At 42.4% G+C, this 17593-nt stretch overlaps 1 protein-coding gene and 2 pseudogenes across 1 annotated transcript in view; all 3 read left to right on the plus strand.

Annotated features, from left to right (window-relative positions):
* Positions 1-17593, plus strand: part of LOC141097313 (cell cycle control protein 50C-like) — a 132614-nt gene that overhangs the window by 44074 nt on the left and 70947 nt on the right. The gene's annotated exons all lie outside the window — the stretch shown is intronic.
* LOC141097285 (microtubule-associated serine/threonine-protein kinase 3 pseudogene) lies at positions 1316-2669 on the plus strand (annotated as a pseudogene).
* LOC141097286 (microtubule-associated serine/threonine-protein kinase 3 pseudogene) lies at positions 14065-15963 on the plus strand (annotated as a pseudogene).

A 17593-nucleotide genomic window follows, 5' to 3' on the forward strand; every position in this document is an offset into this window, starting at 1 on the left:
TCCCTGCCCTAAATGCTTACACTCTCCAGCTGATATTCTCCATTGCCTTTGGGACTGCCCAATAATAAGAGAGGTGTGGGATACTGGCATATCTATCTCTCACTCCCCAGAGTGGGCCATATTTAATATTCTCGCACAGGACCAGTTGGTGAGGCTTTCTGTCCAGCAGCGCCGCATCTTGTTCATATGGGCGGCAGCCACACGTAAAAGCATTCTCCGTTTGTTGGCACAGGATGCAACACCTTCTTTAAGCTTAATTACTACAAAAGTAACATATCTCTTCAAAATGGATTGGATAGAGACCTTACTTAATAAAGAAAAAGACACTGACCGCTTTTTTTTCACATGGTCCTCTTTTATCAATACTCAGACATCTTCCACAAGCCAAGCGATACATAGTTGTTTCCAGCTCACCAACTGGTATATGAGAGAGCAGCTTGCCGGTAATATCCCTGTTAGACTGGAATGAAATTGTGTTACGAAGTTATGGAGTTTGCCCGGGGGAGTGGAGGGGGAGGGGCGGGGGGGTTATAGTTGAAAAAATGCCGTCTAATGTTAATAATATTGCATAAATGTTCTTCTGTTATGTTATTGGACATTATATGTATATTTTGTAATACACTCAATAAAGACGGTTTAAAAAAAAAAAATGTTTGAAAACAGATGGTCGGTCATTATGACATCACTGATGGTCGGCCATTATGACATCACAGATGGTCGGCCATTATGATATCACAGATGGTCGACCATTATGACATCACCGCTCGCAGTTACTTATACTGTGTACACAGGGTTCCGACTGCCATTTTGGCTCCCTAGTGACTGAGTGCATTTGCAATTTTTCGCTATGGCTGAATTTCTTCTAGACAAGCTTCAGGTAGAAGGATTATTGGAGATTATTTACACCCATTGCTCTGACATTAAGCTTCTACCACCCGATGGCGTCCTCGGCTTCACTCACCGGCTGGTGGTGGAGCTAGTGCAGGACTGCCTGACCAAATACCACCAAGACCGTCTTACCTCAGAGTATCTGACGGATTTAACCCGGAACATCAGGACATTACTACAGCAGGCTGAAGAAAAATCTCAAGATGGAGATTTGGCTTTTGTTAAAGAACTGGCCGAAAAAGTCCTGTATGTGCTAGGAGGTCCGGCCCGTTCCCCGAAATGCCTGGAGACACCACAAGGCGAGTACAAAGATGGGGAAAATGTCCCCCTGGAATCCCCAGACCCTAACCCGAGTCAGGCGGGGCCGAGCAGCGATCTGACCACAGAAACCCCTGAGCTGCCGGATACTGAGAGTGTGATCTGTGAGATGCCAGAGATCCACGAGCCTGCCACTAACTTGATGGAATCATTAATCCCGGCGAGAAAGCCGCATATGAGCGACTTCGAGACATCCAAACTGATCAGCGGCGGATGTTTTGGCGCTGTCTACTTAGTGCAGCACAAATACTCACAGCAGATCTTCGCTATGAAGAAAATGGCGAAGAACCTGGAAACTGAAAAACACGTGGAAGCGGCCTTTCTGGAGAGGGACATCATGACCTTCGCTGATTGTCCCTTTGTGGTCTCCATGCTCTGCTCCTTCCCTACTAGATCTCACCTGTGTATGGTCATGGAGTATGTTGGAGGTGGAGACTGTGGGTCCCTTCTAAGCACCAGGGGCCGTTTATCTATCCCCTTGGCCCGTCTGTACTTTGCAGAAACAGTTCTTGCTGTGGAATACCTGCACAGCTATGGTGTGGTGCATCGAGATCTAAAACCGTACAACCTACTGATTACAACTGCTGGGCACATTAAAGTCGCCGATTTTGGGCTTTCAAAAATTGGTGTCATGATACCAAAAACCAACAACTACAAGCAATCAGTGAAGGACATCTCCAGAGAGTTCAAGGACCTTGAGAATTGTGGTACCCTGAATTACATGGCCCCAGAGGTCATCCTAATGAAAGACTACGGAAGACCTGTTGACTGGTGGTCAATGGGGATCATCCTCTATGAATTTCTGGTGGGATCTTTACCATTTGATACGGATTTCATACCTGAGCTTAAAAGAATGATTGTCATGGGAAAAATACCTTGGAATTACAAACGCTGTCCACCCCGTGAGGCTAAGAACCTCATCACTGACCTGCTCAAAAAAAATCCTGAGCAAAGACTTGGGACAGGTGGAGCATTTGAGATTAAGGATCATCCGTTCATGAAAAAAATAGATTTTGACAATCTTCTAAATCAGAAGCCGATGTATATTCCTCATCTTGTGTCAGATGTGGACACCAGCCTCTTTATCAATCACGCTCATAGAGACATGCTTATGGTCTCAGAGAATGAAGAGGACACAAGTGAGGACAAGGACCTTGACTTCCAAAATTTTACGTCATCCTCTGAAAGGCTTTCTAAACTATGCACCATCGCTACCATCACGATGAACAATGAGAATTCAAAGTCCCATCCAGAGTGTACCCAAGCATCAGACATCGAGAAAAGAAAATCTGCAATAAATCCAAATGCAGAGCAAGAAAGCCCAGAGAATGTAAAAAAGGAGAAAAAGAGAAGAGGTTCCACCTTCCGCCGGATCTTATCATCCTGCCGGCGTGGATTATCCAGGGCTGCCCGCGTGTTTACATGTTGTTGCCGCTCCCCTACAGACATCTAAAAGACGGTAAACCTCCACATCCAGCGCCCTGAGGTCCAGCAGATCCACCATCACTGCTGGAGAAGTATAGAAGTGCAATTCCACAACAGTTTTTTTTATTTTTTTACCATGTTCACCAAATGCTAAATCTGACCTGCCATTATGATTCGCCAGGTCATTATGAGATGACAGATACCAAACTTGTATAGATTGTTTTTTATTTACGTGGTGAAAAAAAATCCAAAGTTTAATAAAAAAAAAAATTGCACCATTTTCTGAGATCCGTATCGTCTCCATTTTTTGGGATCTGGGGCTGGGTCAGGGCTTATATTTTGCGCGCCGAGCTGACGTTTTTAGTGATAGCATTTTAGGGTAGATACGATTTTTTAATCACCCGTTGCTAAGAACAAAAAAACGTAATTTTGCGGTTTGGATTTTTTACTCGTTATGTAGTTTACCAATCAGGTTGCCTTTGTATTTGGATAAATTGGGAGTTTCTTAATGCAGCAATATGAAATATATGATCGTTTTTTTGTATTGTTTTATTTTGACTAGGGAAATATAAACTTTAAACTTTTTTTATATTTTTTAAAACATTTTTTTTCCACTTTTGACTTGCTTCAATACAGTAGTCTCCATAGAAGACTTGAAGCTGCAATCATCTGATCGCTTGTGCTACGTATAGCCTTGCTATGTGTAGCAGAAATCATCATCTCCAGGGGCGTCCGTGGGTGTGGTTTGTGACACGCTTCCGGCACGCATGTGTTAAATGCCGCTGTCAGAGATTGACAGTGGCATTTAACATGTTAGCAGCCGCAGGTGGATCGCAATTTCAGCTGTTAGGGGCACATGACAGTTGATCAAACCAGCTATCAAGTTCAGAAAAAAAAAGGAATATAGGAGGTCAAAATGCAAAACATAAGGACAACAGAGCCCAACAGATTGGTGGAAGGGAGTGCTAAAAATTATTGGGTAAAGAGGTGCAAAATACTTGCCCCTGGAAATTGCAGCCCACAATTCACCAGTAATTCTTGGCATGTTCATTACAGAAAAATTAGTAATTAAAAAGTGCCACTAAAATCACTGGGCTGTGTAATACATGAAGGTGCTGAGCCCTCCAGAATGAAAGGTTTTTTTCTTAATTTTCTCTCTGCCATTATATTTCAATGTCCCGGTCAAGACAGACTCAATTATTCCAATTTATACAGTAAAGCCGAAAGCCGACACGTGAGCTACAGAAAATAGAAAGTCTCATCCTGTTACATCTGCTTTAACCCCTTTCTGACATCCGACGTACTATCCCGTCCATGGGACCTGGGCCCCTATGCCCATGGACGGGATAGTACGTCTACGTGGTGAGCGCCGCTGATCGCGGCCGGGTGTCAGCTGATTATCACAGCTGACATCCGGCACAATGTGTCAGGGGCGGTCACGGACCGCCCCCGACACGTTAACCCCTTGCACACCGCGATCAAACACGATCGCGGTGTACCGGGGGTTAAAGGGAAGCATCGGCAGGGAGGGGGCTCCCTCCGTGCTTCCCTGAGCCCCCCACGGCAGCGCAATGTGCAGCACTGCTGCGGGGGGCTCCTTTCCTGCAGGCCCCCGAATCCAAGATGGCGACGGGGGCCTTCGGGGGCCTGCAGGAAGCTGGCTTCCTCAGTGCCTGCAAAGCGCAGGCATGAGGAAGTCTGCTTCAATGCCTGTGACAGATCGCTGATCTGTCACAGTGATCTGTGATGTGACAGATCTGCGATCTGTCACAGGACAGTGATGTCCCACCTGGGACTATTTAATAAAGTTTAAAAAAAATAAAAAAGTGTTAATATAAATTAAAAAAAAAATCGCCAAATAAATTAGAAAAAAAAAAAAATATTCCCCAAATAAATCCTTTTATTGGAAATAAAAAAAACCAAAACAATAAAAGTACACATATTAGGTATCGCCGCGTCCGTAACGACCTGCACTATAAAACTATCCCATTAGTTAACCCCTTTAGCGAACCCCTTAAAAAATAAAAATTAAAAACTAAGCAAAAAATAATGATTTATTATCATACCGCCAAACAAAAAGTGTAATAACGCGCGATCAAAAAGACGCATATAAATATCCATGGTACTGCTGAAAACGTCATCTTGTCCCGGAAAAAACGAGCTGCCACACAGCATCATCAGCGAAAAAATAAAAAAGTTATAGCTCGCAGAATAAAGCGATGCAAAAATAAATATTTTTTATATAAAATAGTTTTCATTGCATAAAACCGACAAAACATAAAAAAACGACCTAAATGAGGTATCACTGTAACCGTACTGACCCGAAGAATAAAGGTGCTTTATCAATTTTACCGCACGCGGAACGGTGTAAACGCACCCCCCCTAAAGAAATTCATGAAACGCTGGCTTTTGTTCATTCTGCGTCCCAAAAATCGGAATAAAAAGCGATCAAAAAATGTCACGTGCCCGAAAATGGTACCAATAAAAACGTCAACTCGTCCCGCAAAAAATAAGACCTCACATGACTCGGTGGGTCAAAATACGGAAAAATTATAGCTCTCAATATGTGGTGATGCAAAAAATATTTTTACAAAAAAAAGCGTCTTTTAGCGTGCGACAGCTGCCAAATATAAAAACCGCCATAAATAGTAAATCAAACCCCCCGTTATCACCCCCTTAGGGAAAAATAATAAAATAAAAAAAATGTATTAATTTCCATTTTTCCATTAGGGTTAGGGCTAGGGTAGGGTTAGGGCTAGGGTTAGGGCTGAGATTAGGGTTAGGGGTGTGTTGGGGTTAGGGTTGGAGTTAGAATTGGGGGTTTCCACTGTTTGGGCACATCAGGGGCTCTCCAAATGCAACATGGCATCTGATCTCAATTCCAGCCAATTCTGAGTTGAAAAAGTCAAATGGTGCTCCTTCCCTTCCAAGCTCTGCCATGCGCCCAAACAGTGTTTTACCCCCCACATGTAGGGTATCAGCCTACTCAGGTCATACTGAAAAACAATTTTTGGGGTCCAATTTCTCCTGTTACCCTTAGGAAAATAAAAAAATTGGGGGCGAAAATATCATTTTTGTGGAAAAAAATGATTTTTTTATTTTCACGTCCGAGCGTTATAAACTTCTGTGAAGCATTTGGGGGTTCAAAGTGCTCACCACACATCTAGATAAGTTCCGTGGGGGGTCTAGTGTCCAAAATGGGTCACTTGTGGGGAGTTTCAATAGTTTAGGTACATCAGGGGCTCTCCAAACGCACATGACACCCGCAGACCATTCCATCAAAGTCTGCATTCCAAAACGTCACTGCTTCCCTTCCAAGCCCCGACGTGTGTCCACACAGTAGTTTTCTCCCACATATGGGGTGTCAGCGTACTCATGACAAATTGGACAACAACTTTTGGGGTCCAATTTCTCCTGTTACCCTTGGGAAAATGAAAAAATTGGGGACTAATTGATCATGTTTGTGGAAAAAATACGATTTTTTTATTTTCATGCCCGGGCATTATAAACTTCTGTGAAGCCCTTGGGGGTTCAAAGTGCTCACCACACATCTAAATAAGTTCCTTAGGGGGTCTCGTTTCCAAAATGGGGTCATTTGTGGGGGGTTTCCACTGTTTAGGTACATTAGGGGCTCTCCAAAGGCAACATGACACCCGCAGACCATTGCATCAAAGTCTGCATTCCAAAACGTCACTACTTCCCTTACGAGCCCTGACGTGTGTCCATACAGTAGTTTTCTCCCACATATGGGGTGTCAGCGTATTCAGGACAAATTGGACAACAACTTTTGGGGTTCAATTTCTCCTGTTACCCTTGGGAAAATAAAAAAATTGGGGACTAATTGATCATGTTTGTGGAAAAAATACGAATTTTTTATTTTCACGCCCGGACGTTATAAACTTCTGTGAAGCACTGGGGGGTTCAAACTGCTCACCACACATCTAGATAAGTTCCTTAGGGGGTCTAGTTTCCAAAATGGTGTCATTTGTGGGGGGTTTCCACTGTTTTGGTACATCAGGGGTTTTCCAATCGCGACATGGTGTCCGATCTCAATTCCAGCCAAAAACGTCAAATGGCGCTGCTTCCCTTCCGAGCTCTGCCATGCGCCCAAATAGTGGTTTACCCCCACATGTGGGGTATCAGCATACTCAGGACAAATTGCACAATAACTTTTAGGGTCCTGTTACCCTTGGAAAAATAAGAATTGAGGGTGAAAAGATCATTTTTGTGGAAAAAATATGATTTTTTAATTGTACCGCTGTACGTTATAAACTTCTGTAAAGCCCTTGTGGGTTCAAAGTTCTCACCACATATCTAGATAAGTTCCTTGGGGGGTCTAGTTTCCAAAATGGGGTCACTTGTAGGGGGTTTCCACTGTTTAGGTAAATCAGGGACTCTCCAAACGTGACATGGTGTCCGATCTGAATTCCAGCCAATTTTGCATTGAAAAAGTCAAACGGCGCTCCTTCCATTCTGAGCTCTGCCATGCGCCGAAACAGTCGTTCCCCCCCACATATCAGGTATCAGCGTACTCAGGACAAATTGCACAATAACTTTTGCAGTCCAATTTCTCCTGTTACCCTTGGTAAAATAAAAAAAATTGAACCTGAAGTATTTTTTTTGTGAAAAAAAGTTAGATGTTCATTTTTTTTTTAAATATTCAAAAAAATTCCTGTGACGCACCTAAAGGGTTAATAAATTTCTTGAATGTGGTTTTGAACACCTTAAGGGGTGCAGTTTTTAGAATGGTGTCACTTTTGGGTATTTTCTATCATATCGACCCCTCAAAGTGGCTTCAAATGTGATGTGGTCCTAAAAATAAAATGATGTTGTAAAAATGAGAAATTGCTGGTCAAATTTTAACCCTTATAACTTCCTAACAAAAAAAAATTTTGGTTCCAAAATTGTGCTGATGTAAAGTAAACATGTGGGAAATGTTAGTTATCAAGTTTTTTGTGTGCCGTATCTCTGTGATTTAAGGGCATAAAAATTCAAAGTTGGAGACACCTGTGGAGATATCTAAAAATGGCAGTTTGGAGAAGGCACCCTTCAAATATCAGGGACCTGGAGCAGTTTGCCAAGGAAGAATGGTCTAAAATTCCAGCAGAGCATTGTAATAAACTCATTGATGGTTACTGGAAGCGGTTGGTCGCAGTTATCTTGGCTAAAGGTTGTGCAACCAAGTATTAGGCTGAGGGTGCCAATACTTTTGTCTGGCCCTTTTTTGGAGTTTTGTGTGAAATGATCAATGTTTTGCTTTTTGCTTCATTCTCTTTTGTGTTTTTTTAATTTAAGACAAATTAAATGAAGATAATAATACCAAAGAATTTGTGTTTGCAATCATTTTCAGGAAGAAACTGAGTATTATCTGACAGAATTGCAGGGGTGTCAATACTTTTGGCCACAACTGTATATGCAAAAGCTTAATAATAATAGGTATTTTTTTCAGCTACCTATGACCTACATGTCCATACAGATGGCTTATAAGAGGTTATCCTACTGACAGATTCCCTTTAAAAACAATACATTTGTGTCATCATTTAAAAAAAAAACAAAACACTGATTTAGAGAAAATATTTTCTAATAATTACTTAAGAGAAAAGAATTCTCAACATAAACTTTGCCAACTTAAAATCCTTTTTCTATATGTTAAGCTCTGTGTCCCAAGGCTGAATATTTCAGCTGAGTAAAGGAAAAAGACTGGGCCTTCATTGTAGCTCAATATGTCTGGAAGGGGGAACTATGTGGTCAGCTTCTACAGTAATACCAAAATATTTAAAAAATGCTACAAATATTATAATTTGCTTCCTTCATGGAGAAATTACATTAGCGAGTTGAAACGCTTCACATAATGAAATAGAAGAGATGAGAATTGCCGTGGATGGAACACAGGGAATGGAACAAGTGGACGGAACACAGAGAATGGAACACGTGGACAGAACACAGAGAATGGAACACGTGGCTAGAACAGAGAGAATGAAACGAGTGGATGAAACAAAAAGAATGGAACATGTGGATGGAACACAGAGAATGGAACACGTGGACGGAACACAGAGAATGGAACACGTGGACATAACACCGAGAATGGACCACGTGGACGGAACAAAGAGAATGGAAAACGTAGACGGAGTACCAGAGAATGGAACACGTGGATGGAACACAGAGAATGGAACACGTGGACGGAACAAAGAGAATGGAACATGTGGACGGAAAACAGAGAATGGAACATGTGGACGGAACAAAAATAATGGAACACGTGAACGGAACAAAGAAAATGGAACACGTGGACGGAACAAAGAGAATGGAACATGTGGACGGAACACAGAGAATGGAACATGTGGACAGAACATAGAGAATGGAACACGTGGACGGAACAAAAAGAATGGAACACGTGGACGGAACAAAGAGAATGGAACACGTGGACGGAACAAAGAGAATGGAACACGTGGACGGAACACAGAGAATGGAACACGTGGACGGAACAAAGAGAATGGAACACGTGGACGGAACAAAGAGAATGGAACACGTGGACGGAACAAAGAGATTGGAACACGTGGACGGAACAAAGAGAATGGAACACGTGGACGGAACACAGAAAATGGAACACGTGGACGGAACACAGAGAATGGAACACGTGGACGGAACACAGAGAATGGAACACGTGGACAGGACACAGAGAATGGAACATGTGGATGGAACACAGAGAACCGCCTGGAAGTTTTACTGATTTTCTGGTTTACTCTTGAGAATCAATGGGAGATATTCATTAAAAGTAAATTCACCATATTTACAACAGAGTTTATTATCCCCTAATTGGGTAGTAAAATGCATGGGAAATTCATTGTGCATGATGACGGAGACTTCTCTGAAGTTGTGCATTAATCCTCCGCTTTAATGACAACAACAAAAAAAGCTTTTCTTCCAGTATGTACCGTATATCAAATAATTTACTCATCAATTAGAAACTGCAGGTTTTATTGTTTTTTTTCCTATGGTAGCTACATAATAAAGTCAAGCAAAAGAAACATAGGGGCAGCCATTGTGATCTATTTTTTTCCCCTCAAATAAAATAATAGTAAGTGCCCCATAAAATGGTGCATAGGAGAAGCTCAGTTGATTGCTCCATTTCTGTTAAGTTGGCTACAAATATAAACAGCCTTTGAGTAAAATCACAAATCTTAAGTCACAAAGATGTTTTTTTTTAATCTGTTTGTACATCCTGAGCCTACTGGTTCATGCACACAACGTCAGACATAAAATAGACTAACACACATGTATTGCAATGGATCAGGGTAAATTTATATTCCACTCATGGGTAAAATTATGAATTTCATTGTGCAGTGTATTATCAGATTTATTTATCCTGAGCTTAAAGAATTGAGCTTTTACCTCTGGACAAGAAGTGAGGGGTCAGCCGAGCCGAGCTGACCGTGCTAAAAGAGGAGGAAAGCTGATAGAAGGGTTTGCAATATGACACAGCTACACATTGATCTTATCCGAAAGGTGTGTCTTCTGTGAGCTATACCCAGCACTGTCTAATCATGCAGGAGGTTAGACCAGGAGATCAGCTCTGTATCCTTACATCTCACACACTGAGAAACCTAGGCTATGGTGAGGCGCAGTCTTTTTCTGCTGTGCTGCTCCCTGGTAATGATTGGGCAACTCATACAGGAAGAAGAAGTACACGCCCCCAGTGAAAAGTAATTGATAACACCCACTTGGACTTACCGTTTTCTTTTTGATTTAATATGTGCCAATACTTTGCTAATATCGCCGTAACTGAGAGGCAAAATTGCATAATGTGTCTAGTTAAAGAAGTTGTCTTCTACATGGGCAACTTCTCCTCATACCCCATGCTTGGCCCCGAAAAAATACAAAAGCTTATACTCACCTCCCATGCCAACACCGTTCTCTAGGGTTCCTGTGCTGTTTTGACACGTGACTCCAGTGCCCAATCAGCGCTGACGTCACTGTCTCTGCCTCCTGTTGAATTGAACATGAAGAGCAAGTGATAAAGTAGCTAGAGCGCCAACTTCCTCTTCATGTTTGATTTGTCCTAAGGCGGGCACAGCGATGCCGGATCAGATTGGGTGCTGGAGGCACGTGTCACAACAACCACAGAAGAACTCCAGGACCGCAAGTGCTGACACCACGGGAACAGCGCCACCGAGGGAGGCGAGTAAAGTTTTTTTTATTTACTAGGGGCCAAACATCAAGAAGGGTTTGTCCAAGCAGTGGACAACCCTCTAACCATGACAAATTTTGGGTGCTGGAGGCACGTGTCACAACAACCGCAGAAGAACTCCAGGACCGTGAGTGCTGACACAGTGGGAACGGCGCCACTGAGGAAGGCGAGTAAAGTTTTTTTATTGAATCGGGGGCAAGCATCAAGAAGGGGTTGTCCATGTTGTGGACAGCCCTCTAACCATGATAAATTTGGTTAAAAGGTCCACTTTAATCCAATAAAAATGTTTGAAAGTATCCAGTCAACCCCTTTTTCCATCTTCAGGGGGACGAGGCAGGGCTGTCCTCTGTCACGTTTGTTGTTTAATATTGCCCTTGATCCTTTACTAAGATATCTGGAGATGATCCCTTCCTTTGGGGGCATAGGGGTCGGTCACCATACACTTAAAACGTTGGCATTTGCTGATGATATCTTACTCATGATATCCAATCCTAAGGAATCCATTTCCTCTATAATGGACGCCTTTAATGAATTTGGAGCAGTTTCGGGATTTCGTATAAACTTTAATAAATCTCATGCTTTAGCTATCTTTAAAATCGCTCAGAAACGGTGGCCATTCCCTTTTCCTTTTCAGTGGAGGAGAAATTCTTTACCTTATCTTGGCGTTGACCTACCATCAAATCCTCATGATATCTATAAATTAAATGTTCAGCCTCTTATTTCTGTAGTTATACAAGAAATTCAATCCTGGAAATCCCTTAAATTATCCTTTGCAGGTAAAGCCCATTTAATTAAAATGATCTCTTTCCCTAAAATACTCTTTCCTTTACAGACGCTCCCGGTTCTACTTTCTAAAGCTGATGATAGGCTACTGACACGAGCCTTCTGCCAATTTATTTGGGGCTCAGAAGGGGGCTCTAGAATTAGTGTTTTTAAGCTACAGCAAACCAAATCTTTGGGTGGACTTAATCTCCCAAATTTACGCCTCTACAGTATAGCGGCTGCTTTTCGCCATTCCCTTGATTGGATATACGCCTTTAATCGCTTCACTAATACCCCAATAGATGAGGCCATGTGTAGACCCTTCAGCCTCCCATCACTGCTTCACCTACGAAATGCTGAAATTCCAGTGGAGGTTAGAGATAATCCTCTATTATGGTCGGTAATCTTGGGATGGCGTCAAGCTAGACGAGTTAGCGGTCTTGACCCCCACATCTCGATGTTTCTTCCCTTTCAAGGTAACCCCTCTTTTCTACAAGGCAAGTCAGCTCTCATTTACAAGGTGCTTGGAAACAATGCGTGTAGACTGGTCCGAGATACGTTAACAAATAATCAATGCCTTCTTACCTTAGAGGACATGGTTTTCAAATACCCAATCCTTACAGTAGACAATTTTACTATCTCTCAAATTAGACATTACGTAAGCTCAATATTGGGAGACATACCGGATGATGCTAGAACACACCCTCTAAATTTAATATCCATTAAAGCCCAAATGGGAACTTATTCTATGAGTCTTATATATAAATCATTAAGTCTTCTATACATTGGTCAGACTCTTCACCAGGCCCTGGAAAATGGGTTGCTCAATTAACGAACTGTCGGGTAAATGACCTTTTGAAAGCCACTATGCGTATTAACTCTAAATTACCATATGACAGTTACATAACCATGTCTCTTATGATATTTCATAGAGCATACTTCTCCCCGGAAGTCAAGTCTAAAATGTCCCCCTCAGGGGACTATCCCTGCCCTAAATGCTTACACTCTTCAGCTGATATTTTCCATTGCCTTTGGGACTGCCCAAAAATAAGGGAGGTGTGGGATACTCTTCTGCAACATCTCATCTACACTTTTGACATATCTATCTCTCTCTCCCCGGAGTGGGCCATATTTAATATTCTCGCACAGGACCAGTTGGTGAGGCTTTCTGTCCAGCAGCGCCCCATCTTGTTCATATGGGCGGCAGCCACACGTAAAAGCATTCTCCTTTTGTGAGCACAGGATGCAACACCTTCTTTAAGCTTAATTGCTACAAAAGTAACATATCTCTTCAAAATGGATTGGATAGAGGCCTTACTTAATAAAGAGGGACGCTTTTTTTTTCACATGGTCCTCTTTTATCAATACTCAGACATCTTCCACAAGCCAGGCGATACATAGTTGTTTCCAGCTCACCAACTGGTATATGAGAGAGCAGCTTGCCGGTAATATCCCTGTTAGACTGGAATGAAATTGTGTTACGAAATTATGGAGTTTGCCCGGGGGAGGGGTGGGGGAGGGGCGGGGGTTTTTATAGTTGAAAAAATGCCGTCTAATGTTAATAATATTGCATAAATGTTCTTCTGTTATGTTATTGGACATTATATGTATATTTTGTATTACACTCAATAAAGACGGTTTAAAAAAAAAAAATGTTTGAAAACATATGGTCGGCCATTATGACATCACTGATGGTCGGCCATTATGACATCACAGATGGTCGGCCATTATGATATCACAGATGGTCGGCCATTATGACATCACCGCTCGCAGTTACTTATGCTGTGTACACAGGGTTCCGGCTGCCATTTTGGCTCCCTAGTGACTGAGTGCATTTGCAATTTTTCGCTATGGCTGAATTTCTTCTAGACAAGCTTCAGGTAGAAGGATTATTGGAGATTATTTACACCCATTGCTCTGACATTACGCTTCTACCACCCGATGGCGTCCTCGGCTTCACTCACCGGCTGGTGGTGGAGCTAGTGCAGGACTGCCTGACCAAATACCACCAAGACCGTCTTACCTCAGAGTATCTGACAGATTTAACCCGGAACATAAGGACATTACTACAGCAGGCTGAAGAAAAATCTCAAGATGGAGATTTGGCTTTTGTTAAAGAACTGGCCGAAAAAGTCCTGTATGTGCTGGAAGGTCCGGCCCGCTCCCCGGAACGCCTGGAGACACCACAAGGCGAGTACAAAGATGGGGAAAATGTCCCCCTGGAATCCCCGGACCCTAACACGAGTCAGGCGGGGCTGAGCAGCGATCTGACCACAGAAACCCCTGAGCTGCCGGATCCTGAGAGTGTGATCTGTGAGATCCCGGAGATCCACGAGCCTGCCACTGAGACACCAGAAGGCGACGACAAAGACGGGGAAAATGTTCCCCCGGAATCCCCGGACCCTAATACGAGTCATCTGGGGCCAAGCAGCGATCTGACAACAGAAACCCCTGAGCTGCCGGATCCTGAGAGTGTGATATGTGAGATGCCAGAGATCCACGAGCCTGCCACTAACTTCATGGAATCATTGATCCCGGCGAGAAAGCCGCATATGAGCGACTTCGAGACATCCAAACTGATCAGCGGCGGATGTTTTGGCGCTGTCTACTTAGTGCAGCACAAATACTCACAGCAGATCTTCGCTATGAAGAAAATGGCGAAGAAGAACCTGGAAACTGAAAAACACGTGGAAGCGGCCTTTCTGGAGAGGGACATCATGACCTTCGCTGATTGTCCCTTTGTGGTCTCCATGCTCTGCTCCTTCCCTACTAGATCTCACCTGTGTATGGTCATGGAGTATGTTGGAGGTGGAGACTGTGGGTCCCTTCTAAGCACCAAGGGCCGTTTATCTATCCCCTTGGCCCGTCTGTACTTTGCAGAAACAGTTCTTGCTGTGGAATACCTGCACAGCTATGGTGTGGTGCACCGAGATCTGAAACCGTACAACCTACTGATTACAACTGCTGGGCATGTTAAAGTCGCCGATTTTGGACTTTCAAAAATTGGTGTCATGATACCAAAAACCAACAACTATAAGCAATCAGTGAAGGACATCTCCAGAGAGTTCAAGGACCTTGAGAATTGTGGTACCCTGAATTACATGGCCCCAGAGGTCATCCTAATGAAAGACTACGGAAGACCTGTTGACTGGTGGTCAATGGGGATCATCCTCCATGAATTTCTGGTTGGATCTTTACCATTTGATACGGATTTCATACCTGAGCTTAAAAGAATGATTGTCATGGGAAAAATACCTTGGAATTACAAATGCTGTCCACCCCGTGAGGCTAAGAACCTCATCACTGACCTGCTCAAAAAAAATCCTGAGCAAAGACTTGGGACAGGTGGAGCATTTGAGATTAAGGATCATCCATTCATGAAAAAAATAGATTTTGACAATCTTCTAAATCAGAAGCCGATGTATATTCCTCATCTTGTATCAAATGTGGACACCAGCCTCTTTATCAATCACGCTCATAGAGACATGCTTATGGTCTCAGAGAAAGAAGAGGACACAAGTGAGGACAAGGACCTTGACTTCCAAAATTTTACGTCATCCTCTGAAAGGCTTTCTAAACTCTGCACCATCGCTACCATCACGATGAACAATGAGAATTCAAAGTCCCATCCAGAGTGTACCCAAGCATCAGACATCGAGAAAAGAAAATCTGCAATAAATCCAAATGCAGAGCAAGAAAGCCCAGAAAATGTAAAAAAGGAGAAAAAGAGAAGAGGTTCCACCTTCCGCCGGATCTTATCATCATGCCGGCGTGGATTATCTAGGGCTGCCCGCGTGTTTACATGTTGTTGCCGCTCCCCTACGACATCTAAAAGACGGTAAACCTCCACATCCAGCGCCCTGAGGTCCAGCAGATCCACCATCACTGCTGGAGAAGTATAGAAGTGCAATTCCACAACAGTTTTTTTTATTTTTTTACCATGTTCACCAAATGCTAAATCTGACCTGCCATTATGATTCGCCAGGTCATTATGAGATGACAGATACCAAACATGTATAGATTGTTTTTTATTTACGTGGTGAAAAAAAATCCAAAGTTTAATAAAAAAAAAAAATTGCACCATTTTCTGAGATCCGTATCGTCTCCATTTTTTGGGATCTGGGGCTGGGTCAGGGCTTATATTTTGCGCGCCGAGCTGACGTTTTTAGTGATAGCATTTTAGGGTAGATACGATTTTATAATCACCCGTTGCTATGAACCAAAAAAACGTAATTTTGCGGTTTGGATTTTTTTCTCGTTACGTAGTTTACCAATCAGATTGCCTTTGTATTTGGATAAATTGGGAGTTTCTTAATGCAGCAATATGAAATATATGATCGCTTTTTTGTATTGTTTTATTTTGACTAGGGAAATATGAACTTTAAACTTTTTTTTATATTTTTTAAAACATTTTTTTTCCACTTTTGACTTGCTTCAATACAGTAGTCTCCATAGAAGACTTGAAGCTGCAATCATCTGATCGCTTGTGCTACGTATAGCCTTGCTATGTGTAGCAGAAATCATCATCTCCAGGGGCGTCCGTGGGTGTGGTTTGTGACACGCTTCCGGCACGCATGTGTTAAATGCCGCTGTCAGAGATTGACAGTGGCATTTAACATGTTAGCTGCCGCAGGTGGATCGCAATTTCAGCTATTAGGGGCACATGACAGTTGATCAAACCAGCTATCATGTGTCAGAAAAGATGTGGGCTCAGCGTCGGACTCGGAGCCCGTATCAAAGGAAGGGAGGCGACCTAAGATGTACTTATACGTGATAGGTCGTGAAGGGATAAGTAGAACAATATTTTATTTTTCAAAACTTATGTCTAAGTTCAGAAAAAAATGAATATAGGAGGTCAAAATGCAAAATATAAGGACAACAGAGGCCAACAGATTGGTGGAAGGGAGTGCTAAAAATTATTGGGAAAAGAGGTGCAAAATACTTGCCCCTGGAAATTGCAGCCCACAATACACCAGTAATTCTTGGCAGGTTCATTACAGAAAAATTAGTAATTAAAAAGTGCCACTAAAATCACTGGGCTGTCTAATACATGAAGGTGCTGAGCCCTCCAGAATGAAAGGTTTTTTCTTAATTTTCTCTCTGCCATTATATTTCAATGTCCCGGTCAAGACAGACTCAATAATTCCAGTTTATACAGTAAAGCCGAAAGCCGACACGTGAGCTACAGAAAATAGAAAGTCTAATCCTGTTACATTTGCTTTAATGACCAAAGTGAAATCTGCAATAGTTAAAGGGAATCTGTCAGTAGGATCAACCATCCTAAGCCGTCTATATAGGCTATAGGAAGCTGAGTAAAATGATATGTTTTTCTTAATATGTAAATGAGCTGTAAAGATCTATGGGGCGGATATAGATCTCCCTGAGAATCTGACTGTAAATAAAAGGGGGCATTTCCAGTGGAGACATGTAATGACTGACAGTCTGCTCTCCTGATCTACATGTCTCAGAGTTGGAACACCCTCTTTCATTTAAATAAGTTCTGGAAGAGGATTTTCAGGGAGGTCTGTATGGGGCCCATAGAAATTAACAGCTAATTTACATATTTAAAAACATTGTGGATTTCTCTAGAATAAGACATTGGAACACAGATATCCAAAGACATACCAAAAGGGAATTTAGATTGTGAGCCCCATCGGGGACAGTGATGATAATGTATGTAAAGCGCTGTGGAATATGGCTATACAGTTGTGGCCAAAAGTATTGACACCCCTGCAATTCTGTCAGATAATACTCAGTTTCTTCCTGAAAATGATTGCAAACACATTCTTTGGTATTATTATCTTCATTTAATTTGTCTTAAATGAAAAAACACAAAAGAGAATGAAGCAAAAAGCAAAACATTGATCATTTCACACAAAACTCCAAAAAAGGGCCAGACAAAAGTATTGGCACCCTCAGCCTAAAACTTGGTTGCACAACCTTTAGCCAAAATAACTGCGACCAACCGCTTCCGGTAACCATCAATGAGTTTATTACAATGCTCTGCTGGAATTT

This window comes from Dendrobates tinctorius, unplaced genomic scaffold, assembly GCF_039654945.1.
Source record: "Dendrobates tinctorius isolate UK_male_01 unplaced genomic scaffold, ASM3965494v1 ptg000084l, whole genome shotgun sequence".
NCBI classification, from domain to species: Eukaryota; Metazoa; Chordata; class Amphibia; order Anura; family Dendrobatidae; genus Dendrobates; species Dendrobates tinctorius.